Raw genomic sequence first — 24,876 nt, 5'->3', positions numbered from 1 at the left:
AACATTATATTTCCTCATCCTGCTCTGAAATAATATATATACTGCAATGAACCATCTCATTTTATAGCTTTCTGACTTCCATCAGGAAAATAGTTATACCATAAACAAGGTTCTTGATCTATTTTCAGTTGTGTTTCTTTACAAGGCTTTGTACAGATGTGGAAAGTAATGGCATAAACATGAAACTAAGACTCAAAACTTACTTCTCTAAAATTACACACACACATACACACACATGCACACACAAATTATACACACAAACTATTTCACCAAATTAGTATATGCAGTTTTAAAGGAAATAACAACATTGAAATAAGGCTTTATTCTTCCCTTTTAACTGAGTTTTTGAGTAGAAAATTTAATTATATTTTTGAACCAATATGATTACTTAAAAACTGGAGAACAAGCTTTATTTGTCACAAGACACTCTTATTAACACTGTTCTCTGCATTGCCTAGTCAGTTTTTATTTAATATAGAACATTATCGTAAGTGATGCAAGGCATAGGATTTTAAGAAGGATGGAGAAAGAGTTTGTTGTGTGCGGCAAAAATCTGTGCCTGTATATTATGATTTGGCTACAAACTCATCATGTGATCCTGACTCTGACCTCTAGTCTACCTCTTCAGGGTAGTGGTGGTATAGTCAGATCAGACCTGGGCTTAAATGTCTGCTTGACACGGAATTGGAAGGAGGTACTTAATTTTTTGAGCCTCAATTGTTTCATCCGTAAAATGGAGACGATACCCATGTTATCAGACTTTGAGAAGGATAAAATGAGATAATGTATGTGATAAATGTTAGGCATTACCTTTCGCAGCACTTTGTTTCTAAGAATACTTTAATGGTTCATTGAATGAAATCAGAGTGTTTAAAAATAAGAATAGTGTAATATTAGATACAGAGGGAATGGTGGAGATTAGATTGGCCAATGCCCTCTCCAAGCAAACATCCTTGACTTTATAGCCTCTGCTTAAAGGCAGTTGGTGAAGAAGCATTTACCATCTGCCGGTGGAGTTGGCTCGCCACTGAACTGTTTTTATTACCCCCGTATTTGCTTTGTCACTCTACGCATAAAATATTGACACGTTGCCTGAAAACTAACATTGGAAAAGGAGATAACCTTATTGCAATACAAGGCTCGTGGACTTTACACTTGCAATAGCTATGATTCACATGACAAGGAAAAATACAGCAACACCATAATATCGAAATGAAATATTGCATGTCTGGGAGTGCATCCTTTAGAAAACAGATGGTTTTTTATTGAAAACAAAATATGATTATGGTGTTTGCATGCAAAAATCTTATACTGTCTAATTATAAGAATCAGACTAGTTTTAGCTGTTTTGGAGTGCAAAGCTTCAAATCAGTAGAGAAATTTCCTACCCTTGACGCTATACAATTGACAATGAGATACAGGTAAACTATCACTTCAGTGAATATCATTATGATGCCCAGATCTCTGTAATAAGACTGTGCAGGTTCAGACACGTGACCCATGGTTATTGTATTCTGTTGATCTGATTTCAATACATACTATTGAACCAAAAAGTTAGCATAACTGACACTATGTTAACCAGGCACTTCCTATTTAAGAATTTATCTCCATGAATGTTGCTTTGACATTAATCATTGCATTGCAATTGGACTTCAATGCTACGGAACATTTCTTTAAACTTTGACAGATATGAGAAAAGAATGACTACGTTTGGGTGTGAGGAACGTACAGAGACCAGTCAGATTAGCACAGTCACTGGGAAGAAAAGGGAAATTGGAGCAACTTCTGAGTTAGGTATCTGTGGCTGATACATGAAAATAGGGTATCCTCTAATTCGGCGGCTCTCAACTGGGGTAATTTTGCTCAGGGGCATTTAGAAATATCTAGAGATGTTTTTGGTTCAGCTGGGGAGCGGGTGCTGCTGGCATCTGGTGGGTAGAGGCCAGGGAAGCTGCTAAACAAGGCACAGGACAGTCTCTCCTAATGCAGACTGGCCCCAAATGTTAATAGTGCTGATACTGAGAACCCTGTAATTTGAAAGTCTGAATTACACGCCCTTATGTATTTTAACAGATATATCTACATATAAATATATATGTGTGTATATATATATATAAAACATATAACATAATAAAGTAATTTTTATATCCTATGAGTTTTAATAATGTGGGACTCTACTCAGATTCTATAATTTAATAAATAGCTGCTTTCTAAATGTTACGTGCAAACCAGATTTTCACAGTGATAAAACCTATCTTGTACAATAGTGACCTTAGAACTGTCTCTTTCTAAATATAGCCGAAGATAAAAAATATGCAGACACCACATCTGTAAATACCTTCAACCCATGTACATTCCTGGGGATTCTGTGAATGTCTCCGGGCAAGAGCAGAAAAAGCCAATCAACACGGGACCGGGGGCTGTGGTCATTGAAGTTGTAAATATTGGAGCAGTAGTATAGGCAACAAAACTGACTGCAAAATTAGAGGAATGTCTGGGAGCTGGAGGAAAACACTTAGCCTGGGGGAATTAAAGCTCGTGAGTTAAAAATAGGAAAAGTAGCTCAGGAAACACAGTTAAAAAGAAGTCAACCTTCTTCAGATCCTAGACTATAGACCATATAATTCTCGTTTGGTCAGTTTTTACCGTGCGACCAGAAAATCTCAGTGCCATTCCACAATAAGTGCTTATTTTTTTATGGGTCTCCCTGTTGGTGGTACTTGGCAAATCTAGGTTCAGCTGGATGGCTCTGCCCTGAGCTGCAAGCTTGGCTTTGGTTGGCTTCACTTGTCTTTATTCTGGGACAAACAGATACACAGAAAAATCTCTTTTTATGGGAATAGCAGAGGCACAGGAAGATAATTGCACAAACACATTACAAGCTCTTGCTAACATCAGATCTGCCAACAGCCCATTGGTCAAACGAAGCTGCGTGGCAAGCCCTAAGCCTAAAGACAGGGAAGCGTACTTCTCCTACAGAGGGAGTGAGGAGAATATTTTTATACAGTAATGTAACCTACTATACCATCTCCAACTGAGTCCAGATTTTCTGATGGAATATAACTTTCTTTTTGTATTCAATTGCAATATGATATTTTTAATTCTGAGAGAGAAAGGATAGTTCAGGTAATGAGTCATGTTGTTGGATTCCCAGGTTCTGAATTTTTTTTTTTAGCTCTTTATTGGAATATAATTGCTTTACACTGTTATGCCAGTTTTTGCTGTACAACAAAGTGAATCAGCTGTATTTACACATATATCCCCATATCCTCTCCCTCCCATGACACCTTCCACCTTCCCTGTCCCAGCCCTCCGTCATCACCCATCATTGAGTTGATCTCCCTGTGTTATGCAGCAGCTTCCCACTAGCTATCTATTTTACAGTTGGTAGTGTATATACATCAATGCTACTCTCTCACCAGGTCCTACCACTAATGTGAGAAGCTGAGCATATCCGCTTTTCTGCAGAATCTCATTTCTACAATCTGCTAAATGTAGATAACATTTGCTGTTGACTTACTATTCTGTGCCTTCCAAGAAACAAGGAAAATCTGGAATTTGCTAGGAAATCCTCAGTGGAAGACGGTAACGAACTCATCAATATTTAGTTGTCTAGCCTTGATAATTTTTATGAAGTTCCTTTGACATTATTTAGACTATTTTCAGAATGGAGAAAAAATTGTCCAGACAAGCATTTGATGTTTTTCCTCATCTCTCTCTCTCCCTAAAGGATACTACTTTGAATTTGTTTAGCATTTTAGTAAATCCATTAACCTTTCACCCTGGACTTGGAAACTGGGTTTGATGGTTTAATTCTGTTCCCTGAAAAATCTATAACCACATCATAAGCTTCATGATGTTAGACATTAATTGCAATGTATTTTCAGACCAAATTCAGAGTTAGGATAATGGAAGTATAGAAAATAGGTCCAGGAGAAAACCAAAGAAATTTGTCAGTCCTGGCTCTTGCTAATTTTGCCACAGTTGGTTTAATTCCTTTTAACGGGAGTGGTGTGTATTAGACAAGGGATTAAAAAAACTACTGAATTTAAAAAAAAATATCCACTTAAGCTTGTTCTCTTTCCTGTATAAAGAGATTGCCACGTATATCCTATATTTAATCTCTGCCGAGTCTTTTCAGTCCTCTTGGTTTCTCCAGTTGCTGTGATGTTCACAGGATGGAATTAAGAGGAATATCTCAGAAGGAAGGAACTCAATTTCTGAAAGTAAGGGCTAGTTGTGAAAGTCAGTCTTTGCTTTTCAGTGGCCTCCTTTTACTTCCTAAATCAATCCTGAAAAGCAGGAAATACATTAATAGATTCAACGGGTTTCTTTAAGGGAGAAGGAAAGAGTTAGACCTTGTTTCCACAGAGGTGTGATTATTGCTAGGAATGGACATCACAGGAGAGCAGTAGCTACCTCATGCCTGACCTGCAATCTGCCACCTGAATAACGTGCCCCCCTCCACACTTCCCAGCATACATTGTGTGCAAGGACGGTGCCTACCTTGTACCTGACTTCCTGTTCTACCTGCGGTCTAGCACCTGGACATCAGGCCCCTCTCAAAGAATTTGATCACTGTGAATGTCTACATCTCATCTGAGATCTCCAGTCCCTTTGCTCTGCTTCCTAACTGATCTTGAAAAGGTTAATCTTGTAACCAGGTTAACTTCTTCCATCTTTCTTGTGTTTGATCAAGGATTTCCCTCCAGTTCAATTTCCAGTACTGTCGAAGTACAAGGGAGCCTTATCTGGTTAAAACATTAATATCTCAGAAGAGCAACAACTTCAAGGAAGGGAAAAATGTGGATGAAAATTCCAAAATTTTCTACAGTAGTTAGTTTATGAAAACAGCATTTTATTAAAAGGCTTAAGGGGGAAGCTGAGACGAAATGAAAGAGTAGCATAGACTTATATATACTACCAACTGTAAAGTAGATAGCCAGTGGGAAGTTGCTGTATGACAAAGGGAGTTCAGCTCGATGATGGATGAAGAGGACTGGGACAGGGAGGTGGGGGGGAGTCGAGGGAGGGAGGGACTAAAGGGATATGTGTATAAATACAGATGATTGACCTTGGTGTACCTCATAAACTGGCACAAGAGTGTAAAGCAATTATATTCCAATAAAAAAAAAAAAAAAAAAAGAATCTGCCTGCCAATGCAGGGGACATAGGTTTGATCCCTGGTCTGGGAAGATCCCATATGCCACGGAGCAACTAAAAAAAAATAAAATTAAATAAAATAAAAGGCTTAAAGAAATCATTGGCTAAGTAAGTCTTTCTTATTTTGTGAGCTGGAAGTGAGTGAGTAGGGGATAGATAATGGCGAATGATAATATGGAGTGAGTTCTGTCAAATCACAGTGGCCTTTCATCAGAAGATGTTACTAGGTATTTTTTGTCTACTGGGTAGCAGACAAGAAAAACTATGGGAAGAGAGCTATTATTTAGATAAAAAATTCTGAATTACTGGTTTTCTATTCAAACAGGAGTAATATTTTGTCATTTTTTAAATAATATTCACCTTTTCCCCATATGCTGTGCATGGTACTCTCTTGCTTTTCTAATTCTTTTGGGTATCTGTGGTTTTATTTTAATTCTTATTTATAGAATTAAATTATTAAATTATTTAATTATAGAATTAAATTAAATTAGAATTAATTAATTAGAATTTAATCAATTAGAATTAAATTATTAATTATAGAATTAAATAATTAAAAATTTTGGGTGGCATGAGAAAAGGTAGGCTGCAGGTAAGCCTGTGCTCAAAAAGAGGAAGAACCAAAAGACTATGCAGAGTGAGACAGAAAGATAGAGAAAGTGGTCACCTTGATTCTTACAAGATTCCCTGTTTCTTCTACAGTTTGGCTTCCTTTCCAGCCTCGAGTTTCCATTTAAGCTAGCCAGAGTTTGTTTTCTTGCAACCAACTGATTTCTAACACAGTAGTTCTTTCATTTTATTTTAAAATCCTTTTATTATATTTTGGAAATTGTTTTAAATTTTTTTTTTTTTTTTAATTTAAAATAGTGAGTTTAGTTCATATGTTAGCCTGTGGGAAACTAGCCAGTTGGTTCATCTAAGTGCATCACAGTTCACCTGGTAATAGAAACTTGAATTTTCAGTAAAGTTCCGGGATTTCTCTGCTCCTTTCAATAACACTTGTGATTATTTTAAAGAAGGGAAGTAAGCTGTTCAAATGGAAAGTGCATTCGTTTCCTATTATTAGTTTCCTATTGCCACTGTAGCAAGTTCACATAACCCTGGTGGCTGGAAACAACACAAGTTTATATCTTATATTTCTAGAGCTCAGAAATCTGAAATGGGTTTTATGGGCTAAAATCAAGGTGATGGCAGGGCTTCATTCCTACTGGAGGCTCTAGGGGAGTGATTCCTCTTCTTTTCCAGCTGCCCAAGGCCACTTGTATTCCTGGGCTGTGGTCCCTTCCTCCATTTTCAAAGCACATCACCCAGAGCTTTGCTTCCATAATTGCATCTCTTTTCTGCTTCTGACTGGTCTGTTTTTCTCTTATAAGGACCGTTGTGATTACATTGGATCCATTCAGATAAACCAGGATAATCTCCCCATTTTATAATCCTTAACTTAATCACATCTCTAAAGTCCTTTTCTTTTTTTTCCAAATGTTTGAGATGACATAGTCACAGGTTCTGGGGATTATCATGTGGGCAAGTTTGGGTGGTCATTACTAAGCCTATCACTGAACATTAGTTTAGGAGCTAGTTATTTACTCACATGTCAATTCTATTAATGTTTCATCTTAAGCAAGTTATTTAAATTTTCTGTGCTTCAGTTTCTACATTTGTAAAGCAAGGGACTTACACTAATCACTTTTTAAAGAGTCCTTCCTAGGCCAAAATTCTTTTTTCTAGGTTACCACAAATAACAAATAAAATAACACTAAATTGCTAGCATAATTTCAGAGGTGGTTATTTTTTCTCAAGAATATTCTACCAATTTTAACTACTAGGTCTCTTACTTTCAGGCAAGCATTTATATGTTCCTTCTCATTTGACAAGAACAGCACTCTGCTTCCACTATATATAATTATTTTGTCCTTTCCTAATGACACTGCTCCTCGTTCTTATTCAATACTTCCTTTCTAATGCTTCTCCTTACTTCTTCCCACTCATACTACTCCACCTCCTAATTCTCTTGCTTAAAAAGAGAGTAATACCAATGAACATATTGTGACTTCTAAAAAAAGGTTGTTTTAAATGAATACCCCATAGTTTTCTAGATTTACTTTTCCAAAAATATAGACGTAAAATGTGAGCCCTCCGTATTATCGTTAGCCATCACCCCTTCCCTCCTCACCCATGTTATCAAAGGGACATGAGTCAGATAAAGATTTGTTTAATTTTAATTTTTTAAGTAATTCAAAAAGCAATGGGTTAAAGCATGGATAGCAGTTGTTAAAATGTAACATTAAGGAGATAACATATTATGTTACTATTAACAGTGAATAGATTTTTTCGTAGTGAGTCTAGTAGATCAGCCAGTCTACTATCAGGCCAGTCTACTCTCAGTACTGAGGGAAAGGGCAGCTAAAGCAGGCACATTTCAGGGGAGGCAGGCTGTAAAGTATTCAGATAAGCACAATCTAAGAAAGGATGTCTCCATGGAAGAATCTAAGAGAGAGCCTTAGAATTGGAAGAGGGCCTGACTACCGAGAGGCTGACTGTGATCTCTGAACAAATCTTCACTGCCCCATTTTGCTTAGAGTTGTCAGAAATGTACACTGTCCTATTCTTCATGGGTTCCCAGGGAATATCTATGAGGAAAGGTAGTCATATAAATCTGTTATTTTCCTATTTTAAACTTCAAGTATGAACTAAGTAATTGCTAAGACCCCTTTCAGCTCTGAAATTAAATGCTTTTTGAAACAAATTACTGTGTTCTGGTCCACGATGTTGATGTAGGAGACTCCTGGACCCACCTCCTCCTACGGATGCACCCAATCTGCAATTACACATGGAGCAATTGCTTCTGAATGAAATCCAGAAACCAGCTGAGTGATTCTTACACACCAGGTTAAAGAGAAGATACCCATATCAAAATGCAGAGGAAAGTCTGACACAGTCTCACCATAATCCCCACCACTGGCACAGTGACATACAACAGGGAGGGAATTAATGACTCCCAGTTTCTCCCTGAGGAGGAAAGTGTTTGGACCCAACATCTAGTGCCCTAGAAAGAAAATTACAGGCCAATATCCCTGATAAACATAGATGTAAAACTTTAAAACAACATACTAGCAAATCAAATTCAACAGTACATTGAAAGAATCACACACCATGATCAAGAGGGATTTATTCCAAGAATGCAAGGATGATGTAGATGTAACATTCACAACCAATGTGATACACTGCATTCAAAATAAAGGATAAAAATCATCTGATTATCTCAATATATGTAGAAAAAAAGCATTTAATAGAATTCAACATCCAATCATGATAAAAACTCTCAACAAACTGTATACGGAGGGAACATATCTCAACATAATAAAGTCTATATATGACAGCCCACAGCTAACATCATACCTAATGTTGAAATCTGAGATTGGATGCCCACTTTCGTAACTTTTATTTAACATACTACTGGAATTAGATAATTGATTAGAGCAATTAAGCAAGATAAAGAAAATAAAAGTCATCCAAATTGGAAAAGAAGTAAAACCATCTCTGTTTGCGATGATGTAATATTATATGTAAAAACCCTTAAGACTCCACCAAAAAAAATGTTAGAACCAATAAACCAGTAAACCAATACTAACAGATTCAGTAAAGTTGCACAATACAAAATCAATACATAAAAATAAGTTGCATTTCTATACACTAACAACAAACTATCAGAAAGAGAAATTGAGAAATCAATTCCATTTGCAATTGTATCAGAAAGAATAAAATACCAGGGAATAAATTTACCTAAGGAGACAAAAGATTTGTACACTGAAAACTATAGCACAATGATGAAAGACATTAAAGAAGACACAAATGAATAGAAAGATATTCCACACTCATAGATTGGAGGAATTGATATTGTGAAAAAAGTCCATACTATCCAAAACAATCTATAGATTCAGTGCAATTCCTATGAAAATTCCAATGGATTTTTCACAAAAATAGAACAAACGATCTTAAAATTTATGTGGAACCACAAAAGACTCTGAATAGCCAAAGCAATCTTGTGAAAGAAGAACAAAGCTGGAGGCATCACACTTTCTGATTTTAAGCTATATTAAAAAGCAATCAAAACAATACAATATTGGCACAAAAACAGACACATAGATCAGTGGAACAGAATAGAGAGTCCAGAAATAAATGCATATATGGTAAATTAATGTATGACAAAGAAGTGAGAATGTACAATGGGGAAAGGTAGTTTTTTCAGGAATGGTGCTGGGAAAACTGGACAGCCACATGCAAAAGCATGGAACTGGACCCCTATCTTATACCATATACGAAAATCAACTCAACATGGTTGAAGACTTGAACATAAGACCTGAAACCATAAAATTCTTAGAAGAAATTGTAAAGGACCAGCTCCTGGATATTAATCTTGGCAATATTTTTTTGGATTTGACACCGGAGGCAAAACAAAACAAAAAAGCAAAATAAATAAATGGGACTAGATTGGTATTGCCATATATACATTACTAATAAGGAAAAAAAAATCAAAGTGTACACTTTAAATGTATGCAGTTAATTGTATGTCAATTGTATCTCAATAAAAGTTCTTAAAAAAAACAAAACAAACAAACAAAACCAAAAACCAAAAATAAATAAATAAATAAGTAAATATGTGGGACTACATCAAACTAAAAAGCTTTTGCATAGCAAAGGAAACCATCAACAACATGAAAAGGCAAACTACAGAATGGGAGAACATATTTGCAAACTACATATCTGATAAGGAGTTAATATTCAAAATATACAAAGAACTCATACAACTCAATAGCAAAAAACCAAACAACCTGATTTAAAAATGGCCAGAGGAACTGAACATTTTTCTAAGGAAGATATACAAATGGTCAATAGTACTGAAAAAGATGCTCCACATCTCTAATCATCAGGGAAATGCAAATCAAAAGCATAATGAGATATCACTCCACACCTGTTAGAATGGTTATTGTCAAAAAGATAAGAGATAACAAGAGTTAGCAAGGATGAGGAGAAAAACTAACACTTGTGCACTGTTAGTGGTGATGTATAGTGGCTATGGAAAACAGTATGAGGGTTTCTCAAAAAATAAGAAATAGCACTATTATATGATCCAACAGTCCCATTTCTGGGTACATATCCAAAAGAAATGAAAACAGGATATTGAAGAGATAGCTGCATTCCATGTTCACTGCAGTGTTATTTATAATAGGTAAGATGTGGAAATCACCTAAGTGTCTGCAGATGCATGAAGGGATAAAGAAGATGTGATATCAATGGAATACTATTTAGTCTTTAAGAAGGAAGTCTTAAATGATTAATAATGTAACTTGGCAGTATTTATCAGAATTTCAGTTGTGCATATTCTTTGACTCCATATTTCCAATATCTATTCTTCACAAGCACACAAGTGGTAAAGATTTCAGCATGAAGTTAATTAAAGTAATTTTTGTAATAGGGAAGACCTGAAAATAACTTTGTTCAATAGGAGAAACATTGTTCAATTGGAGAAGGATGCGACGTCAGCATAGGAACTACATAATGATATTCAGCCGTTAAAAATAAAATAGAAAGTTATTTGTGAAACATTTTTGAGTGAAAAAAAGGATGTTGTAGAATAAAATATCAAATAAGATCCTAAAAAAAAAAAAAAAAAGAAGGAAGTCTTGCTGTTTGTGACAACTTGGATGAAATTTGAGGGCATTATGCTAAGTGAATAAGCCAGACAGACAAAGACAAGTGTAATATCACCTATATGTGCAATCTTAAAAAAAAAAAAGGTAAACTCAGAGAAAGAGATAGTAGAAAACTGGTTTCCAGGGACTGGGGCTGGGAAAATAGGGATAGATTGGCAAAAATATACAAACTTTCAGCTATAAGGTGAATAAGATCTGAGGATCTAATATCTAATGTAAAACATTGTGACAATAGTTGAAATTTGCTAAGAGAGTAGAATTTAAATGGTTTCACCAAAACCCAAAAAAGATAACTGTGAGGGGATGGGTGCCTTAAATAACTTGATGGGGAGAATCTTTTCACAGTGTATATGCACATCAAATTACCACACTATGCACTTTACATATCTTACAATTCTGTCCCAGCTTCCCCTTCGCCCTCCCCCCTCCCTGCCCCCTCAACCCCGTGTCCTCCAGTCCATTCTCTGCATCTGCAACCTTATTCTTGTTCTTGGGAAGCTGGGACGAAGTGAGAGAGTAGCATAGACATATATATACTACCAACTATAAAATAGATAGCTAATGGGAATTTGCTGTATAACACAGGGAGATCAACTCGATGTTGGGTGATGCCTTGGTGGGCCGGGACAAGAAGGGTGGGGGGAGTCGCAGGAGGGAGGGGATATGGGGATATATATATAAATACAGCTGATTCACCTTGGTGTACCTCATAAGCTGGTACAAGAATGTAAAGTAATTATATTCCAATAAAGAGCTTAAAAAAATAAATATCTTACAATTTTGTATGTCAGTTATTCCTTAGTAGAGCTGAAATTTTGAAAAAAATTCTTGACCTTATAAGAGTAGTTTTAATACTTACATATTTACAATTTTGGCTTTTAAGTGGCCTCTTAATTTATCAGTATCCTCTCTGTGTCAAATTCTGGTGGCCTTTAATCAAGAGGCATTACTTGGTAGGGCCAATACGTCTGGATCAGTTACATCCCCACACCCTTCCTTTAGGTTCATCTCTTTTCCTCAGAGATCTTTATTGAAAGTGATTTTCTTCAGATGCTTGAATTTTTTACCGTCATGAACATGTTAACCTAGAATGTATCATCTGGACTATGAACCAGGAAGAAATCCAGTCTGTATTTACTGCTGTAACTCAATATGTCTGCCCTGTTCATCCCTTATGTAAGAGGAGAGGTGAGGCTGTTAGTCCTAAACATTAAGAGTTTATGGTTCAATAAAGGGAAGGTATAATTATGAAACTTATGTATCAACATTCTGAATATAAGTGAAAAAGGCTACAGTAAAAAGTCGTAAACATTTCAGCTACTATTTCTTCAAATATGTACTTTTCCCTGAAGAGAAGGGTTTCTGTAGCCTTATTGCCCGATTGCAAACAACTCGCAGTTTTTTGGGGGGAAACTCAAGCAATTCTCTGGTGTGAGAAAACTATTCCCACAATACTATCAAGATGTTACATCACAGCTGTCATGCCCACAGTAATTTTTATTAGGGAATTATAATCTTATGGTTAAATTGTGGCAAAAAAAGTTCTCTACAGAAAATCCTGAAGAACTCGACAAAACTTATGTAGTCAGTTAATTCTGAAATGTGCTTATACCCAGGTTTGTTGTTTTCTCTGGACTACTTTTACCACCAATAGCTTCTACTGAGTCTAATTTTTAAGCCATGCAGATTACAGAAGTCTTCAGAATGCCAATAATAGCATGCTGGGGTTAATTACTGACTCGGAAGGGAGAATGTCAACTCCTGAATCATCAGCATATCTCCTGCCACACCTGGGGTGTTCTCTGGATGCCTTCCATCCAAGTGTTGACAAAACCTGACCTTGGATAGTTGCAAAGATTTGTTGGGACTATGGCCAAAGCGCTTATGTGCCAGAAGAACAGGGCCCATGTTCATTAACCAGGTTATTCTGCTTCCCATATGGCAAGAAGTGTATTTTTTGAGTTTTCCACATTAATGCTGATTGAAAGCTTCCAGACAAAAGGTTCTTATTACTGTAATTTCATGAAGTTCTCTCAATTCTATCCTGATGTAAACCTTAGTAGCTAAGTTGAAAGACCAAGGCCCAGTGATTGGTCACCTAAAAAGGATAAGCATGACTGTTTGATAGGGATAGGGTAGGATAATTAGTTTAGAAATCCCACTAGGGGATTAAAGACAGAAAGAAAATTTTAAGGACATTTGGAAGACTGTTGTAGGCTAATGACCACTCAAGAAAAGAATCCAGTAACCTAGCACCAATCTACACTACCTCGAAGGAAGACCAGGCAGATTCAAGCACCAGGCACACTCAAGACACACGTCCTGATAGTTAAAACACAAGACAATAGATATAGGGTCTGAATCTTGTTACATGAAGTCAGGGAGTTAATAGTCCTTGAAGATAAGCATTTTTGCATGTAGCCAAGATAGAAATATAGGTGAAAGGGGAAAGAAAACTAGATGAGAGGGGACGTTATATCCAAACCTGAGATGATAGTATATATTATCACCCTTTTGCTAATATACATGTAATTTAAATAGTGCCATGACAGTCCTGGTTAGAACTATAGGGCCAAAGGAGGAACTAATAATGTAAGCTTTGATGTCTAACTAAGAATGGGGAAGAAGGTAGTCTTCCCCTCTCCCTACTTTTTCTTTGATTATAAAAATGTAGGCCTCTTGTTATCAGGGCTACACTCCCTTGCTGGCCCGTTTGTATCTCTCACACGCATCCTATGCTAATAAACTCACTCTTTGCCTGCCACGTTGCCTCATGCTGAATTCCTTCTGCATGGAGACAAAAGAACCTGAGCTCCAATAAGTCCTGACACCAGGCGAGTGGTTTCAATGAAAAGACAGTGGGTATGAATCCCCTCCTAAGTCAGGGATTGTGGGTTCAAGTCCCAATCTGTGGTGTATCTAGGTTCAAGTCCCATCCCAGAAGGACTGTGGCTTCATACCTATTATAGTTAAAAATGGGCCCACAATCAGAACAGTATATTATACCTTCTGAGTGGTCCTGGTAGCAATCCCAGCCAGAGGGATGCATTGTTTTCCTGTTGCACTAGCTGCAAGCCAAAAGGACAAGAGTTATGTCCACAGCTGTGCTCCCGATGTGTCTGGGGAACGGCATTTAACCTAGAGTCTCCCATGTCTCTTTGCAACATTAAATTATTAAGTAACTGACCTTGAAGGTTATTGTGAGGAATGATGACATTTTAAGAAGGCTTGTCTTTGAGGGAAAGGGGGCTTCATAGTGGTCTCACAAGCCTCAGTGCTTCAACAAGAGGTGGCAAATAGAATAAAGAGAGTGAAATAACAGTAATAAAAAGGGCACAATAGAAAAAGACTAAATGATGCTTTCTAGCCTGTTAAAACCTTTTCTTGCTTCTATTATCTATAATTTCTAGGTCAATTATGCTAATGTCAGCCGAGGGCCTAACTGAGTTAAGGAAAGAATACAGGAAGATTTGTATTGACATGATGTCAAGAGAAGAGCGGTGTTGGGTATGGAAATGCCCCATCAGGCCTCCATTTGGATGTAATAGTCTAATTTGGTACAAGCTCCTAATAGAACTTGATGGTTAATCACATCCCTGTGGAGTGAAACTTGAGTCTTGCAGATCACAAATCCCAAAGATAACTCAGTTTCACAAAATGCCAGGTTGACATCAAACTTTTAACAATTAATTCTATAGAAAGTAGCCTTTGAGAGAGTCTAGAAAATCAGTCACCAGTATTTATTGAGTGCTTTCCAGATGCCTGGTCTGAGTTAGGCTCCTTAGGCTTAATCATAAATTATTGTCAGGTCATAAAGCAAATTCAATAAGAGAAACAGAAAATTTCTGGTATAAAAAATGAAGTGTCTTAATTTAAAAATGAATGTGAATAAATTATCTTGCCCTATTTTTCCCCTAGGAAGTCTTCACAAACTGAGAACAAAATTTACTCCCAACTTTCCCCCCATGAGCCATGATAACATAAAGTCTTAAACTAGGTACAGTGGGTCTCTGTCCTGAGGCAGGCTCCCCAGCACAAGTGAGTCTCCCCCCATATAGAAAACTATCTGGAGAGAGCAAAGAATCTTTCCCCAAGAACTGGAAGCATTAACCTGGGAACAGAGCAATTTGGTCATTCCTTTTGGAATAGCTCTGTCCTCCTCTCTATGGGGGACCAGCATTTGTGGAACTTTATCTGAGAAAGCATAAGTTTTTGTTGAATCTTGTGTAACCTGGAAAAAAGCAAGGGGTGAGAGGCTTACCTTGAAATGTCAGCAGCATGTTGATTGAGTTTCAGCGTGTAATGTAGTACGTGTAGTGTGCCTTCCTAACTGGAATTTCTGAGTGACCTCTATGTTCAGAGTAAATACCCACTGACATGTCTCTGCGTGCTGTGGATGGAGAGATAGCCCTTTACTGTAAGAGGTAAAGCCAAGTGACATTTGAGCGGTCAATTTCTACACCCCCTCGGCCACAACCACTGGCTGCTCTGGCCTCTTTCTCCTCTCATTCTCTAGTACTAACTGAGTAGAGGTATTTTATTTTTTTTTTATTTTTATTTTTTTTATTTGTGCCTTAGATTTATTTTTTATTTTTTTTTTATTTTTTTGGGGGTACACAAGGTTCAATCATCTGTTTCCATACACACATCCCCTTCCCCGACCCCCCTCCTTGAGTCCCCCCCACCCTCTCTGCCCCAGTCCTCCAAGGCATCTTCCATTCTCGAGCTGGACTCCCTTTGTTATACAACAACTTCCCACTGACTATTTTACACTTGGTAGTATATATATGTCTGTGCTACTCTCTCGCTTCGTCTCAGTTTCCCCTTCACCCCCTGCCCCCTCCCATATCTCGAGTTCTCCAGTCCATTCTCTGTATCTGCATCCTTATTCTTGTCACTGAGTTCATCAGTACCATTTTCAGATTCCGTATATGTGAGTTAGCATACAATATTTGTCCTTCTCTTTCTGACTTACTTCACTATGTATGACAGATTGTAGTTCTATCCACCTCATTACATATAGCTCCATCTCATCCCTTTTTATAGCTGAGTAATATTCCATTGTATATATATGCCACATCTTCTGTATCCATTCATTTGTTGATGGGCATTTCGGTTGCTTCCATGTCCTGGCTATTGTAAAGAGTGCTGCAATAAACATTATGGTACAAGTTTCTTTTGGGATTATGGTTTTCTTTGGGTATATGCCCAGTAGTGGGATTACTGGATCATATGGTAGTTCTATCTGTAGTTTTTTAAGGAACCTCCAAATTGTTTTCCATAGTGGCTGTACCAACTTACAGTCCCACCAACAGTGCAGGAGAGTTCCCTTTTCTCCACACCCTCTCCAACATTTGTGGTTTCCAGATTCTGTGATGATGGCCATTCTGACAGGTATGAGGTGATACCTCATTGTGGCTTTGACTTGCATTTCTTTGATGATTAGTGATGTTGAGCATCTTTTCATGTGTTTGTTGGCCATCTGTATGTCTTCTTTGGAGAAATGTCTATTTAGGTCTTCCGCCCATTTGTGGATTGGGTTATTTGCTTTTTTGGTATTAAGCTTCGTGAGCTGCTTGTATATTTTGGAGGTTAATCCTTTGTCCGTTGTTTCATAGGCAATTATTTTTTCCCATTCTGAGGGTTGCCTTTTAGTCTTGTTTATGGTTTCTTTTGCTGTGCAAAAGCTTTTAAGTTTCATGAGGTCCCATTCACTTATTCTTGATTTTATTTCCCTGATTCTAGGAGGTGGGTCAAAAAGGATGTTGCTTTGATGTATGTCAAAGAGTGTTCTGCCTATGTTTTCCTCTAGGAGTTTGATAGTGTCTGGCCTTACATGTAGGTCTTTAATCCATTTGGAGTTTATTTTTGTGTATGGTGTTAGGAAGTGTTCTAATTTCATTCTTTGACATGTTGCTGTCTAATTTTCCCAGCACCACTTATTGAAGAGGCTGTCTTTTTTCAATTGTATACTCGTGCCTCCTTTGTCAAAGATAAGGTGCCCATAAGTGTTTGGGCTTACTTCTGAGTTCTCTATTCTATTCCATTGATCATCCTTTCTATTTTTGGGCCAGTACCATACTGTCTTGATCACTATGGCCTTGTAGTATAGTTTGAAGTCAGGAAGCCTGATTCCACCAACTCCATTTTTCCTTCTCAAGATTGCTTTGGCTATTCGGGGTCTTTTGCGTTTCCATACAAATCGTAAGATTTCTTGTTCTAGTTCTGTGAAAAATGCCATTGGTAATTTGATAGGGATTGCATTGAATCTGTAAATTGCTTTGGGTAGTACAGACATTTTCATGATGTTGATTCTTCCAATCCAGGAACATGGTATGTCCCTCCATCTGTTTGTGTCGTCTTTGATTTCTTTCATCAATATCTTAAAGTTTTCTGCATACAGATCTTTTGTCTCCTTAGGCAGGTTTATTCCTAGGTATTTTATTCTTTTGGTTGCAATGGTGAATGGGAGAGTTTCCTTAATTTCTCTTTCTGCTCTTCTGTTGTTAGTGTATAGGAATGCAAGAGATTTCTGTGCATTAATTTTGTATCCTGCTACTTTACTAAACTCTTCAATTAGTGCTAGCAGTTTTCTGGTCGAGTCTTTAGGGTTTTCTATATATAATATCATGTCATCTGCAAAGAGTGACAATTTTACTTCTTCTTTTCCAATTTGGATTCCTTTGATTTCTTTTTCTTCTCTGATTGCTGTGTCTAAAACTTCCAAAACTATGTTGAATAATAGTGGTGAGAGTGGACACACTTGCCTTGTTCCTGTTCTTAGAGGGAATTCTTCCAGTTTTTCCCCATTGAGAACAATGTTGGCTTTTGGTTTTGCATATATGGCTTTTATTATGTTGAGGTAATTTCCTTCTATGCCCATTTTCTGGAGAGCTTTTATCATAAATGGATGTTGAACTTTGTCAAAAGCTTTTTCTGCATCTATTGAAATGATCATATGGTTTTTATCCTTCAAGTTGTTGATATGATGTATCACGTTGATTGATTTGCATATATTGAAGAATCCTTGCATCCCAGGGATAAACCCCACTTGATCATGGTGTATGATTTTTTTAATGTGCTGTTGCAGTCTGTTAGCTAGTATTTTGTTGAGGATTTTTGCATCTATATTCATCAGTGATATTGGTCTGTAGTTTTCTTTTTTTGTGACATCTTTGCCTGGTTTTGGTATCAGGGTGATGGTAGCCTCGTAGAATGAGTATGGGAGTGCTCCGCCTTCTGCAATATTTTGGAAGAGTTTGAGAAGGATAGGTGTTAACTCTTCTTGAAATGTTTGATAGAATTCGCCCGTGAATCCATCTGGTCCTGGGCTTTTGTGCGTTGGGAGATTTTTAATCACTGCCTCAATTTCCGTACTTGTGATTGGTCTGCTCATGGTTTCTATTTCTTCCTGGTTCAGTCTTGGAAGATTGTATTTTTCTAAGAATTGATCCATTTCTTCCAGGTTATCCAATTGATTGGCATGTAGTTGCTTGTAGTAGTCTCTCATGATGTTTTGTATTTCTGTGGTGTCCGTTGTTACTTCTCCTTTTTCATTTCTAATTCTGTTGATTTGCATCTTCTCCCTTTTTTTCTTGATGAGTCTGGCTAATGGTTTATCAATTTTGTTAATCTTCTCAAAGAACCAGCTTTTAGTTTCATTTACGTTTCTTATGGTTTCTTTCCTTTCTTTTTCATTTATTCCTGCTCTGATCTTTATGATTTCTTTCCTTCTACTCACTTTGGGGTTTCTTTGTTCTTCTTTCTCTAGTTGTTTTAGGTGTAAGGTTAGGTTGTTTATTCGATCATTTTCTTGTTTCTTAAGGTAGGACTGTATTGCTATAAACTTCCCTCTTAGAACTGCTTTTGCTGCGTCCCATAGGTTTTGGGTTGTTGTGTTTTCGTTGTCATTTGTTTCTAGATATTTTTTGATTTCCTCTTTGATTTCTTTAGTGATTCCTTGGTTGTTTAAGAGTGAATTGTTTAGCCTCCATGTGTTTGTATTTTTTGCAGTTTTTTTCCTGTAATTGATATCTAGTCTCATGGCGGTGTGGTCTGAGAAGATGCTTGATATGATTTCAATTTTCTTGAATTTGCTGAGGTTTGATTTGTGACCCAAGATGTGATCTATCCTGGAAAATGTTCCGTGTGCACTTGAGAAGAAAGTGTAGTCTGTCGTTTTTGGATGGAATGTCCTATAAATATCAATGAAGTCAAGATGGTCTAATGTGTCATTTAAAGCTTGTGTGTCTTTATTTATTTTCTGTTTGGATGATCTGTCCATTGATGTAAGTGGGGTGTTCAAGTCTCCCACTATTATTGTGTTCCTGTTGATGTCCCCTTTTATAGCTGTTAGCATTTGCCTTATGTATTGAGGTGCTCCTATATTGGGGGCATAGATATTTACCATTGTGATATGTTCTTCTTGAATGGATCCCTTGATCATTATGTAGTGTCCTTCCTTGTCTCTTTTAATAGTCTTTACTTTCAAGTCTAATTTGTCTGATATGAGTATTGCTACTCCAGCTTTCTTTTGACTTCCATTTGCATGGAATATCTTTTTCCATCCCTTTCCTTTCAGTCTATATGTATCCCTTGGTCTGAAGTGGGTTTCTTGTAGGCAGCATATAGAAGGGTCTTGTTTTTGTATCCATTCAGCCAGTCTGTGTCTTTTGGTTGGAGAATTTAATCCATTTACATTTAAAGTGATTATTGACATGTGTGTTCCAATGACCATTTTCTGATTTGTTTTGGGTTTGTATTTGTAGGTGTTTTCCTTTTCTTGTGTTTCCTGCTTAGAGAAGTTCCTTTAGCACTTGTTGTAAGGCTGGTTTGGTGGTGCTGAATTCTCTTAACTTTTGCTTGTCTGGAAAGCTTTTGATTTCTCCCTCAAATCTGAATGAGATTCTTGCTGGGTAGAGTATTCTTGGCTGTAGGTTTCTCTCTTTCAGGACTTTCAGTATATCCTGCCATTCCCTTCTGGCCTGCAAAGTTTCTGTAGAAAGGTCAGCTGTTATCCTTATGGGTTTTCCCTTATATGTTGTTTGTTGCTTTTCTCTTGCTGCTTTTAATATTTTTTCTTTGTGCTTAATTGTCGTTAGTTTGATTAATATGTGTCTTGGTGTATTTCTCCTTGGGTTTATTCTTTATGGGACTCTCTGTGCTTCTTGGACTTGGTTAATTATTTCCTTTCCCATGTTGGAGAAGTTTTCCACTATCACCTCTTCAAATATTTTCTCAGACCCTTTCTTGTTTTCTTCTTCTTCTGGGATGCCTATAATTCGAATGTTGGTATGTTTAAGGTTATCACTGAGGTCTCTGAGACTGTCTTCTAATCTTTTTATTCTTTTTTCTTTTTCCTGCTCTGTGGCAGTTATTTCCCCCATTCTATCTTCCAACTCACTTATTCGTTCTTCTGCCTCAGTCATTCTGCTGGTTATAGCATCTAGAGTATTTTTAATATCAGTTATTTTGTTATCCATTGCTGTTTGTTTTTCTGAGTTCTTATGAACTGTTTCTTGTACTTTCTCTATTTTGTTATCGAGATTTTGTATCATTTTGACTATCATGACTCTAAATTCTTTTTCAGGCATTTTTCCTATTTCCTCCTCATTTATTTGGTCTTGTGGGTTTTTTTCCTGCTCCTTTGCCTGCATGGTGTTTCTTTGTTTCCTCATGGTTGTCCAAACTTTTGGGGCTGCTTGTCCTGGCGATAGAGGTGTTTATAGAAGACTGTCCAAGCCTCAGACTAATGTCCAAGTTTTGGATTAAATGAATATTAAGTCCCAGTTTTCCCAGGACTTCCCCAGTGTTGAAGACCACCTGAGAGAAGCCACTGCAACGATGATCCCACACACCACAATGAAACTCAGTCCTCCAGAATCAATCAAGTCCATCAACTTGTAGCCCCAGATGGAACCGAAGTTCCCCAGATAGAACCGAATCAAATCAAATCTGTTGACTCATAGCCTGAAAATGAAGTTTGTCGGTTCCTTGCTTCAACTGGCATGCACTGAGGTAGCCAGTGCCGCTTCAGGGAACTTTGAAGGGAGGATCATCAGGACAGATGGTCCTGGCAGCTACTAGGGCCTTGCCCCCAATATACCCTGACCAGTAGCTAGCCACAAGCAGCAAGGCTCCTGGCTGGCAAGCCAAATTTGTCCAAGCTTGCTCTGCTCGCCGCATGACAAGCCAATGAATCGGAGACAAGGTGTTGAGGCAGTAAAGGTATTTTAATAAAGTCTAAGCTTCATTCTCTGATATCTCTCCTGATTCCTCACACTTTCACAAGTGTGATTTAGCTTCTTTATTATTGGCTGTAGATTTTCTTCTTGGGAGCAATTTAGCATAAAATGTTCATTTCTCATCCAAGCAAGCAGAAATATATGCGCAAGTACAAAATAGTAAAAATGATTGAAGTAGAAGATGAATAATGTAGAATAATTGTAAAACTATATCTGTCCAGAATCACATATTACAGCTTCAACTATAGGGAGGGAGGAGTGGAATAAGGGGGGAAATTTTATTCTTGGGATTGATAATTTGAAGAATTTGGTTAAGTATGTTCTTAAAAGCTTTAGAGTAGCCAATGGCACAGAATTAGGCTAAAAAAGTAGTATGAAAGCTATTAGTTGTGATAATCAACTTAAAATTAAATGTCCTTATTAAAAGACCTGAGGCTAGAATTTCCCAGACTGGTGTCCTGCACACCACCATGTCACAAAATGTTAGTGGTATACTATAGAAAGTATACTCTACGGCAGAAACTATACTAAACTACGGAAAGTATATATATGATACTACACTACACCGTAGAATTCTGTTCTATACTATACTAAAGCATACTGTACTATAGAAAGTGTTTCTAGGCTAAAAATTATTTGGAAAATGCTGTGTTAAAAATGTTATACATTTCTTAACTTGAGAATTCCAAGGTGTTTTTAACATGATAGTGAGAGTTGTGAAGCTCTAAGAGGAAATATAGTGTTCATTGTTTCCCATACTATTTGATCAGAGAAAATTGTTTTCATAGTACACTTATTAATATCTCAGAGTGGTGCTTTTCTGAGCAGTTTAGGAAACACTGAGTTCAGCATTCAACTCAATTAAGGATTTAAATTTAAAAAGCATGGAGAAAGAATTAAGTAATAATAAAATATTAATAAATTAAAACCATAAACCGTCCAAAATAATAAATAATTTGGTTCTCTAAAGAAAGTAAAATGGACTCTCTTTGACAAACCTGGATATAGAAAAGTAATAAAACTATTTGATAATAGTAAAATTGAAATGTTAATTAAATACTAATTTTAAGTAAACTATATATTGCTTTAGTTGACTCAAAAGGAACATAGAAAGTCAAGAAAATAAAGATTGTGATAGAATTGGTAAAAAAGTCACCAAAGGGCTTCCTAGGTGGTGCAATGGTTAAGAATCTGCCTGCCAATGCAGGGGACACAGGTTCGATCCCTGATCCAGGAAGATTCAACATGCCACGGAGCAGCTAAGCCCGTGCACCACAACTATTGAGCCTGCGCTTTAGAGCCCGTGAGCCACAACTATTGAGCCTATGTGCTGCAGCTACTGAAGCCCACGGGCCTAGAGTCCATGCTCAGCAACAAGAGAAGCGATGGCAATGAGGAGCCTGTGCACCACAATGAAAGGTAGGCCCTTGCTTACCACAGCTAAAGAAAGCCTGCGCGCAGCAACAAAGACCCAACACAGCCAATAAATAAATAAATTTAAAAAAAAAGTCACCTAAGTGCTTTTATTTTCTTTCTGGTATGTTGTTTCTTATTGAAATACAGATGATGTAAAATATTATGTTAGTTTCAGGTGTGCTACATAATAGTATTATATTTGCATATATTATGAAATAATCTTCACAATAAATCTAGTAACCATCTGTCCCCAAATAAAGTTATTACAATATTATAGACCATATTTCTTATGCTACATATTACATCTTTGTGACTTATTTATTATATAAATGTAGGTTTTAATCTCCTTCACATATTTTGCCTATCTCCCCAACCCCCTTTCTTCTGGCAGTCACCCATTTGTTCTCTGCATCTATGAGTCTGTTTTTGTTTGGTTTGGTTAGTTTTTTAGATTCCACATATAAGTGAGATTATGTGGTATATGTCTTTCTATGTCTGATTTATTTCACTTAGAATAATGCCTTCTAGATCCATCCATGTTTTCACAAATGGAAAGATTTCATTTAGTTTAATGGCTGAGTACAATTCTACTGTATATATGTACCACATCTTCTTTATCCATACCTTTATCAGTGGACACTTAGGTTGCTTCCATACCTTGGCTGTTGTAAAGAATGCTGCAATGGGGTGCAATGAAACAGTGGAGTGCATACAATTTTTTGAATATTATTTTTGTTTTCTTTGTATAAATATCCAGAAGTGAAATTGCTGGATCATGTGGCAGTTCTTTATTAATTTTTTGAGGAAAATCCATACTGTTTTCTGTAACAGCTGCACCAATTTACAATTCCACAAGCAGTGCATGAGGGTTCTCTTTCTCCATAACCCTTACCTTGTTATTTGATGTCTTTTTGATGATAGTCAGTCAGACAAGGGTGGTAGTATCTCTGATTTAGATTTGCATTTCTCTGATGACTAGTGATGTTGAACATCCTTTCACATGCCTATTGGTCATCTCTATGTATTCTTTGGAAAAATGTCTGTTCAAGTTCTCTGCCCCCCCTTTTTTTCTAATGCTTCATCGTGTGATTTTTTTTTTTTTTTTGCATTTTATTCTGCCCATTTTTTAATTGTGTTGTTTGGATTTTGATTTTGGGTTGTACGAGTTATTTGTATATTTTAGATATTAACTCCTTATCAAATATATCATTTGCAAATATCTTCTCCCATTCAGTAGGCTGCCTTTTCATTTTATTGATAATTTCATTTGCTGTACAAAAGCTTTTCAGTTTGATGTAGTCCCATTTGTTTATTTTTTTTCCACTTGCTTGAGGAGACATATCCAAAGAAACATTGCTAAAACCGATGCTAAAGAGTGTCCTGCCTATGTTTTCTTCCAGGAGTTTTATGGTTTCAGGTTTTACATTTAGGTCTTTATTTTGAGTATATTCTTGTACATAATGTGAGAAAAGTAGTCCAGTCTGATTCTCTTGCATGTGGCTGTCCAATTTTCCCAGCACCATTTATTGAAAAGATTCTTTTCCCCATTATATTTTCTTGCCTCCATTGTCATAGATTAATTGACCTTATAAATGTGGGTTCATTTTTGGGCTGTATATTCTGTTCCATTGAAATATGTATCTGGTGTTGCATGAAAGGAGAGAAGGTTAGCACTCCCCTTGACAAGGATGGAAGAGGCCCTCGGACCTGACAACATGCATATGGTGAAATATGTATCTGTTTTTGTGTCAGTTCCATACGGCTTTGATTACTGTAGCTTTGTAGTGTAGTTTGAAATCAGGAAGCATAATATCCTTAGCTTTCTTCTTCTTTCCAAGATTGCTTTAGCTATTCAAAGTCTTTAGTGTTTCTGAACAAATTTTAGAATTATTTGTTCTTTTTTTTTTTAATAAAAATGCTTTGGTATTTTGATAGGGATTGCATTTAATCTGTAGATTGCTTTGGGGAGTATGGTTACTTTAATAATATTAATTCTTTCAGTACCTAAGCAAGGTGTATCTTTCCATCTGTTTGTGTTGCCTTCAATTTCTTTCATCAGTGTCTTATAGTTTTCTGAGTACAAATCTTTTACCTCCTTGGTTAGATTTATTCCTGGGTATTTTATTCTTTTGGATGCAATTTAAATGGGATTGTTTTCTTAATTTCTCTTTCTGATAGTCCATTGTTAGTGTATAGAAATACAACAGATTTTTGTATATTAATTTTGTATTCTGTAACTTTACTGAATTTGTTTATTAGTTCCAATAGTTTTTTGGTGTCATCTTTAGGATTTTCTATATATAGTATCATGTCATCTAAAAACAGTAATAGTTTTACATCTT

The 24,876-nt window shown here is 36.7% G+C and overlaps 1 pseudogene; it reads left to right on the top strand.

The window, feature by feature from the left end:
• The first annotated feature begins 24,178 nt into the window (after positions 1-24,178).
• On the top strand, positions 24,179-24,279 carry LOC130854723 (U6atac minor spliceosomal RNA; annotated as a pseudogene).
• The last annotated feature ends 597 nt before the right edge of the window (positions 24,280-24,876 follow it).

The sequence above is a fragment of the Hippopotamus amphibius genome, chromosome 5, assembly GCF_030028045.1.
Source record: "Hippopotamus amphibius kiboko isolate mHipAmp2 chromosome 5, mHipAmp2.hap2, whole genome shotgun sequence".
Lineage (NCBI taxonomy): Eukaryota > Metazoa > Chordata > Mammalia > Artiodactyla > Hippopotamidae > Hippopotamus > Hippopotamus amphibius.
This window is presented reverse-complemented; position numbering and strand designations above follow the sequence as displayed.